This window comes from Erythranthe guttata, chromosome 8 (assembly GCF_056151865.1).
Source record: "Erythranthe guttata isolate IM_541 chromosome 8, IM_541, whole genome shotgun sequence".
Classification (NCBI taxonomy): Eukaryota; Viridiplantae; Streptophyta; class Magnoliopsida; order Lamiales; family Phrymaceae; genus Erythranthe; species Erythranthe guttata.
Genome location: NC_142540.1, coordinates 2,851,733 through 2,867,080, shown reverse-complemented (window position 1 = coordinate 2,867,080; position 15,348 = coordinate 2,851,733).

The window sequence follows — 15,348 nt, the reverse complement described above, 5'->3', positions numbered from 1 at the left end:
TTACTCCCCAACTTCCTCGGACCCTGACTTGGAGGACCTACTTTCGGCGGGGTTTCTCCTTTATGGCCGGTCGGCCCGGACCATCATGGGCTTCCTATTCCCTAGATGTCATTGTACCCACCAGCCTATCCCTACGTACTTCCCGGCCGCACATAGTCATTCGATCATTAAATGCTCTTGTCAGAGCATTTAATGGTCCTCTGGGTAAACCTGTCAGGGCATTTATTATACCTCCTTTTACCTATTCCACCCCGACTTCTTCTTCCTAGGTCGGGACCACGAGCACCTCTATCCTGTCGAGTCCTCGTATCAACGTAACCCCCTCCTCCTTCCTGGGCTCCGCATTCCTTCTTGGGCTTTCCCCTCTTTTGTGGGCCGGTTTGGTGGCCTCTGGACTGTCTCTGTGGGCTGGAGTATTTGGGCCTTGCACCTCTGGCCCCGATCCGGATCAACTAGTCCCCCACTCCGAGTCCTATATCCATGCTCGCGCTTAGATCTTAGGGCTCGGAGTATTCTATGTTTTTGCACCTGTCCCAATTCGGTCGCACGTCTCTCCATCTGTCCTGTCGGGTCGGGCGACGTTCTATTTTTCCCTTGGTGCGCGTCCCTATGCAGCCGTCAGCTCTGCGGGGACTCCTTGTTTCCTGTGCCTCTTTATGAGGGCCGTCTTTTCGACTGCCATGGGGGCCCCTCCTTGTTTTTGTTTAAAAATCTCATCTCCTGCCCCTTTTCCCTTTCTCACGCCCTCTTTACTTTTCCTCCTATTTTCTCCTTGCTAGTGTGCCCCTCGTTCCCCAGGTACTTTCTGCTTTCCCCTCTTTTCTGTTATTTGCTTATCCGTCCTTCCTGCCCTTGGCAATGGTTTCACATAGTACCTCTACTTCTTCTTCGGAAAGGACCGACCCCGTCCCCGCTCCCGTGCAGCCTGCTCGGAGGGGCGGGAGGCGTCCAAACCCGAAGAAGAAGGTGGTCTCTTCTCCTTCTTCTCCTCAAACCAGCAAAAAGAAATCCGTGGAGAAACCCACTCATTCTTTAGTGGATAAATTTGACATTGAGGCTCTCTACGCCACCCAGGGTGTGGATTCCTCCTTCCACCTCCTAGTCCCTTCTCGTTCTCAATCCTCTTCTAATCCTCCTCCGGGTTACCTCACCTGGTACCTTGACCAGTTCAAAGCTGGCCTTACTCTTCCCCTACATCCCTTTTTCCTTGACGTGGGCCGTCTATATAAGATTCCCCTTCAGCTCTTCCACCCGAACGCCATTAAATTCATGTCATGCTTCTACATAGTCTGCGTCGCTACGGGCGTAGACCCTCGGCCGGAACTGTTTTTTACCCTCTTTACCCACAATCGGTCCCCGTCCGGCTACTATCATTTGTCCTCGCGCATCGGTCGCCTTTTTGCCGGACTGGTGACGAAGATTGATTCCTGGCAACGGCGCTTCTTCTTTGTCCGCCCGCCTTCCGCTTGGCCTTTTGACCCCACTCCTCCTCCTAAGTCTCCCAAACGCGTCACCCTTAATGTGGACTTCGAGAACGAGATCGCAGGCCTATTGGCCCGGGTCCGTCCCCGTGCTTGGAATGTAGAAAAAATCATCAGTAGTCTTCCCCTTTTTTCTCGCGCCGGTTTGTGGCAAATACCCTCCTTCGATCGACGTCCTTGGGGTATACTTACTTTATTTTCTCTCTTGCCCGGGTTTCAGATGTTACTCGGATGGTCACATGTGTGCTTGTTTTCTTTTTTTTTTTTTTTTTTTTTTTTTTTTTTTAACATTTCGCCTTTGCTTTGTGTGCGTCCTGACCCCTTTCGTTAAATTTTGTTCCAGCCGAGATGATGATCGATATGCTTCTGGAACTGGCCGAAGCAGAGAAGAAAGATGCCGGGACCTCCGCCCTGGAGGTCGCAACTGGGGCTGCGACCGAAGCTTCCTCCCAGGGGCTCGAGCGGCCTTCGCACAGCTCCAGCTCTCCCATTCGCCCGTTGTCCCCGTCTTCCGGTCTTCCCCTGCCTGCTCCCGAAGCCATCATTGAGCTTTTAGACAGCGAGACCGAGCTCCGGGACCTGGCTGTACTTCCCGGTGGAGATCCTGGCTTCGAGGAGGCCCAGGGAGAGTCTGCCGAGACAAGCTCCAAACGTCTCGTTCCGAGTGGCTCCCCGCCTCCTCCGAAGAGGGCTCGTCTAGAGCTGCCTTGTTTGTTTACCACTTCGGACCCCGAGGGGTCGGCGGATCTTGTGCTCCATCAACTGTCAAAAGCCCAGGCTCCCGGGGATTCGGACTTCCTTCAATCTCTACCTCATTCCTCCCAGCGGGCTAAACTAGCTTTGTGCTTAGCGCAGGTACGTGATCCCTTTTTTGTAGTTTTGTTTGGTTGGTAGAAGCCTATATTAATGTTTATTCCTTCTTTGCAGGCAAGTTCCATTCTGGCTGCGGGTTTTGGCAAGGAAGACCCTTCCGCCCGGGATCTTGCTTTTCAAGAGTTGAACGAGCGGGCGACCAATGCTCGTACGGCCCTCGAACGGGCCACTTCGCGTATTTATGCCCTCATGACCGAGAACGGCGTTCTGCTCCGTCAGTGTGAAGTCGCCGAGGAGAAGCTCGAGGACGTGCAGTCCAAATTGTGCGAGGCCCGAAGTGTCTTGGAAGGACGAGCCGTGCGAGCGGAGGAAGAACTGGCTCGCACAGTGCAGCGTATGGCGTCCCGCGAGCGGGAGTTTCAGGATGAGCTGGCTCGTCGTCTGGAGACTGAGCGAGAGAAAAAGCTAGGGGAGCTTCTCGCGACTGCTGAGGGTTTGGCCGTTCTGGACCAATACCGGGTTAAGCTGTTTGAGCGGTACCCTCATACGAAGCTGTTTCTGAAGGACGCTTGTCCTATTGGCATGTATTATGTCAAACAGACGATAGGCGCCTGCGAGGCTATAGCTGAGGAAGCGAAGACTCCTGTTCACTATGAGCCTTCGGCCGTTCTGGGCAAGATAAACAGGACACTTCCTCTCTGGAAGGGAGACCCTCGTGAGCCTATTAATTATCCCTGGTGGCAATCGATTACCGAGGGCTTGATTTCCTCCTTGAGTTCTGGCGGCGCAGGTCCCCTTGCCCCGGTCGACCCTTCTTCCGCACCCGGGCCTTCGAATGCTCCTGAGACGAGTGTTGGTCCTGCATCCTCGGCCCCTATTGCTCCCTCCAACCCTGCCGGGCCCTCGGCCCATCGATCTACCTCCTCTTGAAGACCTCTCTACTATGCATTTTTTTTTTTTTTTTTTTTTTTTTTTTTTTTTTTTTTTTTTTTGTAAGGGCTTTTCCTTTTATGTTTTTCTGTCGTTTGTTTTTATGAAGCTTCTATGATTTTGTTTATTCTCCTGTTATGTCTTGCGATTGCATTCACCGTTTGTTCTTTTCTTTTTTATATTCGCGCCTCTGGTTACGATTCCGGCAGTTCTCTACCTGAATCAGAATATTTATGTTTATAAGTCTTTATTCTTTCATATCATTATACCCAGAGCTCGAGCTCATCGAGTTTTTTCATAAGTTCTCGCTCACGATTCTGGCGAACTCGAGTTCTACCTGAATCGGAATACTTATGTTCATAAGTTCCACTCTTTCATGTCACTCTACTCGGAGCTCGAGCTCATCGAGTTTTCTCATAAGTTCTCGCTCACGATTCTGGCGAACTCGAGTTCTACCTGAATCGGAATACTTATGTTCATAAGTTCCACTCTTTCATGTCACTCTACTCGGAGCTCGAGCTCATCGAGTTTTCTCATAAGTTCTCGCTCACGATTCTGGCGAACTCGAGTTCTACCTGAATCGGAATACTTATGTTCATAAGTTCCACTCTTTCATGTCACTCTACTCGGAGCTCGAGCTTATCGAGTTTTCTCATAAGTTCTCGCTCACGATTCTGGCGAACTCGAGTTCTACCTGAATCGGAATACTTATGTTCATAAGTTTCACTCTTTCATGTCACTCTACTCGGAGCTCGAGCTCATCGAGTTTTCTCATAAGTTCTCGCTCACGATTCTGGCGAACTCGAGTTCTACCTGAATCGGAATACTTACGAGTTCTAAGAAGTTGGGGAAAGCTTGATGGATATCTTCTCTAAGAAACAAAACAAAAGAAAAAAAAAGGTTTCCCTTACACCCGTAGTTTACAAAAGTCCCTGCTACTGCTGTCTTCACACCTTAGCAGGATAAATTTTTTCTTTTTCAAAAGATAGATCGAAATTTTACGTGAAGTATTTTTTAAGATGCCCTATGTTCCACGGCCGCGGGAGCTTCTTCCCTTCTACGCTCGCCAATTCGTACGCCCCCCCTTTTAATACCTTCTTTATCACATACGGGCCTTCCCAGTTAGGTTCCATTTTTCCTACAGCTTTCAAAGCATCCGCTTGTTTGAGCACTAGATCTCCGACCTGAAACAGTCTCCTCCTTACTTTCTTATCGTAGGAGTTCTTGATTCGTGCCTTGTTGGCTTCCATGCGTACTGCGGCTTGCTCCCTTAATTCCATGACCAGATCCAGCTCCATTCTCAGCCCTTCATCATTTCTAGCGTTGCTACACTCCTGCATTCGACTAGACGGGATGCTAATTTCCAGCGGTATGACTGCCTCCGAGCCATGCACCAGTGCGAACGGTGTCTCTCCGGTTGCCTCTTTGGGTGACGTTCGGTGTGCCCATAGGACCGAATGTAGCTCTTCCACCCAATTGCCCTTCGACTTTTCCAGTCTCTTTTTGATACCTTCCATCAGAATCCTGTTCGTCACTTCTACTTGTCCATTTGCTTGGGGATGGGCTACTGCCGCGAATCTTTGCATTATCCCTAAGCCGCTGCACCATCCCGTTATCCTCGCCGAGTTAAATTGGGTCCCGTTATCCGAGATGAGGTTCTTTGGTATCCCGTACCTACAACATATGTTCTGCCAAATGAACTTCATGATCTCCGTATCAGTGATTCTTGCCACGGCCTCTGCTTCGACCCATTTGGAGAAGTAATCAATGGCAACCACCAGGAACTTCCTTTGCCCTGTTGCGATTGACAAAGGTCCGACGATGTCTATTCCCCATTGTAGGAAAGGGCGAGGTGCGTCCATTATGGTCATTTCTTCTCCTGGCACGTGTATTCGGGGTCCATACCTTTGACATTTATCACAAGCTTTGACGAACTGGATTGCATCTTTCCTCATTGTGGGCCAGAAATATCCCGCTCTTAGCAGTCGCATGGTCAACATCCTTCCACCCGCATGGTCCGCGCAGCAGCCTTCGTGCACTTCTCTGATCGCGCACAATCCTTCCGCCCTACTCAGGCACTTTAAGTGAGGTCTCGTGAACCCTCTTTTGTACAGCAAACCACGGTCTAGACAGAATCCCCTACTTCTTGCCATGAGTTTGCTCTGTTCTCTTCGACACGGCAGTTCATACCCTCCGAGGCATCGGATGATGTCCATACGCCAGTCGTCCGCGGCGTTCGCGACGGCCACCTCCTCGAATTCCCGAGGGTGGCCCTGGAGGATGGTTATCCTTCTACTCCCACACTCTGCAGATAAGCTTCCTACTTTAGCCAGGAAGTCTGCTCTTTCATTCTCACTTCTTGGGATTTGTTTTAGAATTATCCTACGAAAGTTTGACGATAGTTTCTTCGCTCGGTCACAATAGCCCCCCATCCTTTCGTCTTTTGTCTCGAATACCCCTTTCATTTGCTGGACCACTAACTGGGAGTCGGAATATACCTCTAGACAGTCTGCCCCTGCTTCTGCTGCCAACTGGAGGGCGTATATTAAGGCCTCGTACTCCGCCTCGTTGTTGGAGGCCCGAAAGGTCAGCCTGACCGCATACTCATATTCTTCTCCCGTGGGGCTGATTAGCATAATCCCAGCCCCACTTCCGGATTGATTAGATGATCCATCTATGAAAACTTTCCACTCGGGTCATGGGTCTGGCGAATCGGGTCATGGGTCTGAGTTTGGGGTCTTTGATTCAGTGTTTTGAGTGGGAGCGGGTTGACGGGGCGTTGGTGGATTTGACGGAAGGGAAAGGGTTGTCGATGCCCAAACTCACGCCGTTGGAGGCCATGTGCAAATCACGTGATGTGATTCAAATAGGTCTTTATGGAGCAACCTGAGAATCTCGTGTTTTGTCAATGTGTTTTACACCGCGTGCTTTTTCTTATTCTTTTCTTTCTATTGCTTAATTTCATTTTGCACCCTTAAAATGTATTATTTTGGCATTTTACATATTCAAAATTAATTTATGACACTTTGTACCCTTTGAACATGTTTAATAATTTAAATTACACCCTAATTCATATTTCGTCTTGAATTTCCTTTGTTGACCTTATGATTGTTAACATAATCATTTTTGCTCGAAAATACATTAGGGCTTTGCACTGATCTGAATAAAAAATTAATTGAATAAACAAAAATGATCATGTTGAGTATAAAAAAATAAGTTAACTGAAATGCTATTCATAGAACAACTTTTACCGGCTTGCAGTGCGACTTTATTTCATTTGTAACTTTTCTTAAAAACTTCAAAATCCTCTTAAACCCTATTCAAGGTCCTTCGAATTCCTGCAGATTAAACGAGCAATTCAACAACGATTTAAGGTAAAACTCGAAGTCGAAATCGTTAACCCAATGTTTTATAGTAGTATATTAACAAATTTCGTCGAAAATCTATACGTTTTCAGTATTTCTAAGAAATTCGAAACTTTTCGGAAAAAAATTGCGTTTCGTGTAAGAAATCACGAAATTAAATGGCTAATTTCGTGTTTTTTTCACGAAATTAGTAGGATTGTTTGTTTTTCTTACGTTTCGTGCAAAATCTTACGAAACAAAATCTTACATTTCGTGAGATTTCTCACGAAATGTGAGCTTTTGTTTCGTAAGATTTTGCACGAAACGTAAGAGTTTCGGCCATATTCCAGTTATTTCGTGGAAAAACACACGAAATTAGTGCTCGTCTTTCGTGAACACAAATACGAAATGCAAGCATTAATTTCGTGTGTTTTTCCACGAAATAACTGGAAAATTTCATTATTTTTAAGATTTGTTTTATTTATTATTATTATTTAGACTGACGTTAATGGCGTCTTATTTAACATATGGCAGGCAAAGGCAAATCAAAGGCAATTATGCGAGCAGTTCGTGAAGAGGCTGAGCATCAAGAGCGCGAGCGCGAGCGCATGACTATGTCTACACGACGTAGACGAGAGGCTGAGAGAGCTGGTGAAGCCCGATCATCAGTTACAGATCCCGATGTTGGGTCTTCTCGTGCTATGGTGGAGGAGGAGGATGCTGTGGACCCCGTTCACGAGACTGAGGTTGTAGCTCGTGGAGGTCGTGGATGCCGAGGACGGGGCTGTGGAGGTCGTGCTGGTCGAGCTCATACTCGAGTCAGTCCGGATATGCTAGATGGTCCATTTCCCGGTGGCCCGCGGGATCCGTCTTTGATTCCGAGTTTCAAGTCGCACGTAGCGGCATATATTTGGAGGGGAGAATTAAGTTAATTACTTGTTTTAATTTTAATATTATAATTTATGTATCTTATATTAAAATATTCAATAGTTGATTAATTAATATGGTTGCTAAATAAATGATTGCAGGAACGTCTGGTTGGACGAGTGGAGACCCGTATCAACTCTCTGAACCATTTCAATTACGAGAAGATAGCAACTGCCCTAGAAGACATAGATGTATCCGTAGACAAGCATTTTCTGCGGATGACCGATTTGTATCCCCTAACCCGATGTTATTTACCGCGTCTAAATGCTCCGCTGTTGTTTGCATTCAGGACAACGACGACGACGACGATGATCATGAGGTGCAGCCGCCGAGAAGAGCGAGGCGGTAGTTTATCGATGTTTTTTGCCAGGTATGTATTTTTATGAACTATTTAATTTTAAAGTTTATTTTTATTATTATTAGGACTATGCATTTTTATTATTCTTAGGAACTATTTAAATTAATAATTTGTTTTTATTATTATTAGGAACTAATTGTTTTACTAATTTTGTTTATTATTATTACAAACTATTTAATTTACTAGCTCGTTGTTTTGTTTTGTATTTTAATGCACTAGTTTTATGATTTGAATTTAGAAACTACGTACAACTGAAGCAATTAAAATACACATTCAAACAACCTTACAAACAACCTTAGAAATTTAATCATTCAAAAAACATAGGTTAAACATAAAAAATGCAAAACACAACGCTACAAATTTAAATATTCCAAAACATAAATTAATCATTAAAATGCAAAATTAAAACAAATATAAATTTAAACATAAGTTAAACATTCAAATACCCGGCAGATGGTTATGATTACCATTACTCACATTCAATCGCCATAATCCATCCTCCGTTGATATTTTGTCCATTAACCTGAACGGACAATAACGTTTCTTCAATAGTACGTGTCGTCTAGATTGATATCTCGCACACGTTAAAACATGATATTTTTATGATTTACAATGATTAATCAGTCGATGATTATGACTAATTTTTGCCCACATAATTAATGCTTCTCTACTATCACACACAATATCACGTTCAAAGAAGTGACTATGATCGTGAGATTCTCCTCCTTATAAATTCTTTCTCAATGGGTTATTTAGATGCTATGAAATTGATCTCGCAATGTGCCTTCCAAGCCGGCCAAGAAGTCTCCCCGGTATGACTACTTACGAACTCCTCTCCTAGAGCTAAGTACTATTCGAGATGAGCCTTCGAAAATTGGGCTTTACTTTTCCAGTAACCTAGCTAGATCGCGAATTGAAGTTGACCCTTTCGCCAATTTCAGTTCCAAATCTTCATTATTTATCTTTGGGTCAGTCACCCGAGATGGACTCTCGTGTGAAAGGGCCGAACTTGCCTCTTTTCTTGAGCTCGAGCACATCGAGTTCTTCCGTTTTGGCCCGAGCTCGAGCTCGTGTCCATTTTGCCGTGTGATCCGCTCCAAAAACGACGTGGCTGAAGGCCCTCCCTGCTTTGGCGAAGAACCTGCAAGGAAAGGGAACCGGACTGATGCCGGAGTTAGCACTCCGACGATCAAGTCAGTGTATGCAGTATCGTTTTTGTATGGTATCTTGTCTATCTCTTTTTTATGACTTATTGAATACTTATGTGTAAAGAACCTGACTTTCTTTTGGGGCCTCTAACCCCTTTTATAATGCCACTGTGGGATTACTCCCCAACTTCCTCGGACCCTGACTTGGAGGACCTACTTTCGGCGGGGTTTCTCCTTTATGGCCGGTCGGCCCGGACCATCATGGGCTTCCTATTCCCTAGATGTCATTGTACCCACCAGCCTATCCCTACGTACTTCCCGGCCGCACATAGTCATTCGATCATTAAATGCTCTTGTCAGAGCATTTAATGGTCCTCTGGGTAAACCTGTCAGGGCATTTATTATACCTCCTTTTACCTATTCCACCCCGACTTCTTCTTCCTAGGTCGGGACCACGAGCACCTCTATCCTGTCGAGTCCTCGTATCAACGTAACCCCCTCCTCCTTCCTGGGCTCCGCATTCCTTCTTGGGCTTTCCCCTCTTTTGTGGGCCGGTTTGGTGGCCTCTGGACTGTCTCTGTGGGCTGGAGTATTTGGGCCTTGCACCTCTGGCCCCGATCCGGATCAACTAGTCCCCCACTCCGAGTCCTATATCCATGCTCGCGCTTAGATCTTAGGGCTCGGAGTATTCTATGTTTTTGCACCTGTCCCAATTCGGTCGCACGTCTCTCCATCTGTCCTGTCGGGTCGGGCGACGTTCTATTTTTCCCTTGGTGCGCGTCCCTATGCAGCCGTCAGCTCTGCGGGGACTCCTTGTTTCCTGTGCCTCTTTATGAGGGCCGTCTTTTCGACTGCCATGGGGGCCCCTCCTTGTTTTTGTTTAAAAATCTCATCTCCTGCCCCTTTTCCCTTTCTCACGCCCTCTTTACTTTTCCTCCTATTTTCTCCTTGCTAGTGTGCCCCTCGTTCCCCAGGTACTTTCTGCTTTCCCCTCTTTTCTGTTATTTGCTTATCCGTCCTTCCTGCCCTTGGCAATGGTTTCACATAGTACCTCTACTTCTTCTTCGGAAAGGACCGACCCCGTCCCCGCTCCCGTGCAGCCTGCTCGGAGGGGCGGGAGGCGTCCAAACCCGAAGAAGAAGGTGGTCTCTTCTCCTTCTTCTCCTCAAACCAGCAAAAAGAAATCCGTGGAGAAACCCACTCATTCTTTAGTGGATAAATTTGACATTGAGGCTCTCTACGCCACCCAGGGTGTGGATTCCTCCTTCCACCTCCTAGTCCCTTCTCGTTCTCAATCCTCTTCTAATCCTCCTCCGGGTTACCTCACCTGGTACCTTGACCAGTTCAAAGCTGGCCTTACTCTTCCCCTACATCCCTTTTTCCTTGACGTGGGCCGTCTATATAAGATTCCCCTTCAGCTCTTCCACCCGAACGCCATTAAATTCATGTCATGCTTCTACATAGTCTGCGTCGCTACGGGCGTAGACCCTCGGCCGGAACTGTTTTTTACCCTCTTTACCCACAATCGGTCCCCGTCCGGCTACTATCATTTGTCCTCGCGCATCGGTCGCCTTTTTGCCGGACTGGTGACGAAGATTGATTCCTGGCAACGGCGCTTCTTCTTTGTCCGCCCGCCTTCCGCTTGGCCTTTTGACCCCACTCCTCCTCCTAAGTCTCCCAAACGCGTCACCCTTAATGTGGACTTCGAGAACGAGATCGCAGGCCTATTGGCCCGGGTCCGTCCCCGTGCTTGGAATGTAGAAAAAATCATCAGTAGTCTTCCCCTTTTTTCTCGCGCCGGTTTGTGGCAAATACCCTCCTTCGATCGACGTCCTTGGGGTATACTTACTTTATTTTCTCTCTTGCCCGGGTTTCAGATGTTACTCGGATGGTCACATGTGTGCTTGTTTTCTTTTTTTTTTTTTTTTTTTTTTTTTTTTTTTTAACATTTCGCCTTTGCTTTGTGTGCGTCCTGACCCCTTTCGTTAAATTTTGTTCCAGCCGAGATGATGATCGATATGCTTCTGGAACTGGCCGAAGCAGAGAAGAAAGATGCCGGGACCTCCGCCCTGGAGGTCGCAACTGGGGCTGCGACCGAAGCTTCCTCCCAGGGGCTCGAGCGGCCTTCGCACAGCTCCAGCTCTCCCATTCGCCCGTTGTCCCCGTCTTCCGGTCTTCCCCTGCCTGCTCCCGAAGCCATCATTGAGCTTTTAGACAGCGAGACCGAGCTCCGGGACCTGGCTGTACTTCCCGGTGGAGATCCTGGCTTCGAGGAGGCCCAGGGAGAGTCTGCCGAGACAAGCTCCAAACGTCTCGTTCCGAGTGGCTCCCCGCCTCCTCCGAAGAGGGCTCGTCTAGAGCTGCCTTGTTTGTTTACCACTTCGGACCCCGAGGGGTCGGCGGATCTTGTGCTCCATCAACTGTCAAAAGCCCAGGCTCCCGGGGATTCGGACTTCCTTCAATCTCTACCTCATTCCTCCCAGCGGGCTAAACTAGCTTTGTGCTTAGCGCAGGTACGTGATCCCTTTTTTGTAGTTTTGTTTGGTTGGTAGAAGCCTATATTAATGTTTATTCCTTCTTTGCAGGCAAGTTCCATTCTGGCTGCGGGTTTTGGCAAGGAAGACCCTTCCGCCCGGGATCTTGCTTTTCAAGAGTTGAACGAGCGGGCGACCAATGCTCGTACGGCCCTCGAACGGGCCACTTCGCGTATTTATGCCCTCATGACCGAGAACGGCGTTCTGCTCCGTCAGTGTGAAGTCGCCGAGGAGAAGCTCGAGGACGTGCAGTCCAAATTGTGCGAGGCCCGAAGTGTCTTGGAAGGACGAGCCGTGCGAGCGGAGGAAGAACTGGCTCGCACAGTGCAGCGTATGGCGTCCCGCGAGCGGGAGTTTCAGGATGAGCTGGCTCGTCGTCTGGAGACTGAGCGAGAGAAAAAGCTAGGGGAGCTTCTCGCGACTGCTGAGGGTTTGGCCGTTCTGGACCAATACCGGGTTAAGCTGTTTGAGCGGTACCCTCATACGAAGCTGTTTCTGAAGGACGCTTGTCCTATTGGCATGTATTATGTCAAACAGACGATAGGCGCCTGCGAGGCTATAGCTGAGGAAGCGAAGACTCCTGTTCACTATGAGCCTTCGGCCGTTCTGGGCAAGATAAACAGGACACTTCCTCTCTGGAAGGGAGACCCTCGTGAGCCTATTAATTATCCCTGGTGGCAATCGATTACCGAGGGCTTGATTTCCTCCTTGAGTTCTGGCGGCGCAGGTCCCCTTGCCCCGGTCGACCCTTCTTCCGCACCCGGGCCTTCGAATGCTCCTGAGACGAGTGTTGGTCCTGCATCCTCGGCCCCTATTGCTCCCTCCAACCCTGCCGGGCCCTCGGCCCATCGATCTACCTCCTCTTGAAGACCTCTCTACTATGCATTTTTTTTTTTTTTTTTTTTTTTTTTTTTTTTTTTTTTTTTTTTTGTAAGGGCTTTTCCTTTTATGTTTTTCTGTCGTTTGTTTTTATGAAGCTTCTATGATTTTGTTTATTCTCCTGTTATGTCTTGCGATTGCATTCACCGTTTGTTCTTTTCTTTTTTATATTCGCGCCTCTGGTTACGATTCCGGCAGTTCTCTACCTGAATCAGAATATTTATGTTTATAAGTCTTTATTCTTTCATATCATTATACCCAGAGCTCGAGCTCATCGAGTTTTTTCATAAGTTCTCGCTCACGATTCTGGCGAACTCGAGTTCTACCTGAATCGGAATACTTATGTTCATAAGTTCCACTCTTTCATGTCACTCTACTCGGAGCTCGAGCTCATCGAGTTTTCTCATAAGTTCTCGCTCACGATTCTGGCGAACTCGAGTTCTACCTGAATCGGAATACTTATGTTCATAAGTTCCACTCTTTCATGTCACTCTACTCGGAGCTCGAGCTCATCGAGTTTTCTCATAAGTTCTCGCTCACGATTCTGGCGAACTCGAGTTCTACCTGAATCGGAATACTTATGTTCATAAGTTCCACTCTTTCATGTCACTCTACTCGGAGCTCGAGCTTATCGAGTTTTCTCATAAGTTCTCGCTCACGATTCTGGCGAACTCGAGTTCTACCTGAATCGGAATACTTATGTTCATAAGTTTCACTCTTTCATGTCACTCTACTCGGAGCTCGAGCTCATCGAGTTTTCTCATAAGTTCTCGCTCACGATTCTGGCGAACTCGAGTTCTACCTGAATCGGAATACTTACGAGTTCTAAGAAGTTGGGGAAAGCTTGATGGATATCTTCTCTAAGAAACAAAACAAAAGAAAAAAAAAGGTTTCCCTTACACCCGTAGTTTACAAAAGTCCCTGCTACTGCTGTCTTCACACCTTAGCAGGATAAATTTTTTCTTTTTCAAAAGATAGATCGAAATTTTACGTGAAGTATTTTTTAAGATGCCCTATGTTCCACGGCCGCGGGAGCTTCTTCCCTTCTACGCTCGCCAATTCGTACGCCCCCCCTTTTAATACCTTCTTTATCACATACGGGCCTTCCCAGTTAGGTTCCATTTTTCCTACAGCTTTCAAAGCATCCGCTTGTTTGAGCACTAGATCTCCGACCTGAAACAGTCTCCTCCTTACTTTCTTATCGTAGGAGTTCTTGATTCGTGCCTTGTTGGCTTCCATGCGTACTGCGGCTTGCTCCCTTAATTCCATGACCAGATCCAGCTCCATTCTCAGCCCTTCATCATTTCTAGCGTTGCTACACTCCTGCATTCGACTAGACGGGATGCTAATTTCCAGCGGTATGACTGCCTCCGAGCCATGCACCAGTGCGAACGGTGTCTCTCCGGTTGCCTCTTTGGGTGACGTTCGGTGTGCCCATAGGACCGAATGTAGCTCTTCCACCCAATTGCCCTTCGACTTTTCCAGTCTCTTTTTGATACCTTCCATCAGAATCCTGTTCGTCACTTCTACTTGTCCATTTGCTTGGGGATGGGCTACTGCCGCGAATCTTTGCATTATCCCTAAGCCGCTGCACCATCCCGTTATCCTCGCCGAGTTAAATTGGGTCCCGTTATCCGAGATGAGGTTCTTTGGTATCCCGTACCTACAACATATGTTCTGCCAAATGAACTTCATGATCTCCGTATCAGTGATTCTTGCCACGGCCTCTGCTTCGACCCATTTGGAGAAGTAATCAATGGCAACCACCAGGAACTTCCTTTGCCCTGTTGCGATTGACAAAGGTCCGACGATGTCTATTCCCCATTGTAGGAAAGGGCGAGGTGCGTCCATTATGGTCATTTCTTCTCCTGGCACGTGTATTCGGGGTCCATACCTTTGACATTTATCACAAGCTTTGACGAACTGGATTGCATCTTTCCTCATTGTGGGCCAGAAATATCCCGCTCTTAGCAGTCGCATGGTCAACATCCTTCCACCCGCATGGTCCGCGCAGCAGCCTTCGTGCACTTCTCTGATCGCGCACAATCCTTCCGCCCTACTCAGGCACTTTAAGTGAGGTCTCGTGAACCCTCTTTTGTACAGCAAACCACGGTCTAGACAGAATCCCCTACTTCTTGCCATGAGTTTGCTCTGTTCTCTTCGACACGGCAGTTCATACCCTCCGAGGCATCGGATGATGTCCATACGCCAGTCGTCCGCGGCGTTCGCGACGGCCACCTCCTCGAATTCCCGAGGGTGGCCCTGGAGGATGGTTATCCTTCTACTCCCACACTCTGCAGATAAGCTTCCTACTTTAGCCAGGAAGTCTGCTCTTTCATTCTCACTTCTTGGGATTTGTTTTAGAATTATCCTACGAAAGTTTGACGATAGTTTCTTCGCTCGGTCACAATAGCCCCCCATCCTTTCGTCTTTTGTCTCGAATACCCCTTTCATTTGCTGGACCACTAACTGGGAGTCGGAATATACCTCTAGACAGTCTGCCCCTGCTTCTGCTGCCAACTGGAGGGCGTATATTAAGGCCTCGTACTCCGCCTCGTTGTTGGAGGCCCGAAAGGTCAGCCTGACCGCATACTCATATTCTTCTCCCGTGGGGCTGATTAGCATAATCCCAGCCCCACTTCCGGATTGATTAGATGATCCATCTATGAAAACTTTCCACTCGGCCTCCGATTCTTTTCGTACTGTTTCTTGCAAGAACTCAGCTAGGGCCTGTCCCTTAATCGCAGTGCGGGATTCGTATTCGATATCAAATTGACCCAACTCGACCGCCCATTTAACCATCCGCCCCGACACGTCCATCCGGCCCAGCGTGCTTCTTAACGGGAAGTTGGTTCTCACCACTATCGAATGCGACAAGAAGTAGGGTCTTAACTTCCTGGCAGTAATGACAAGTGACAGCCCTATCTTTTCGAT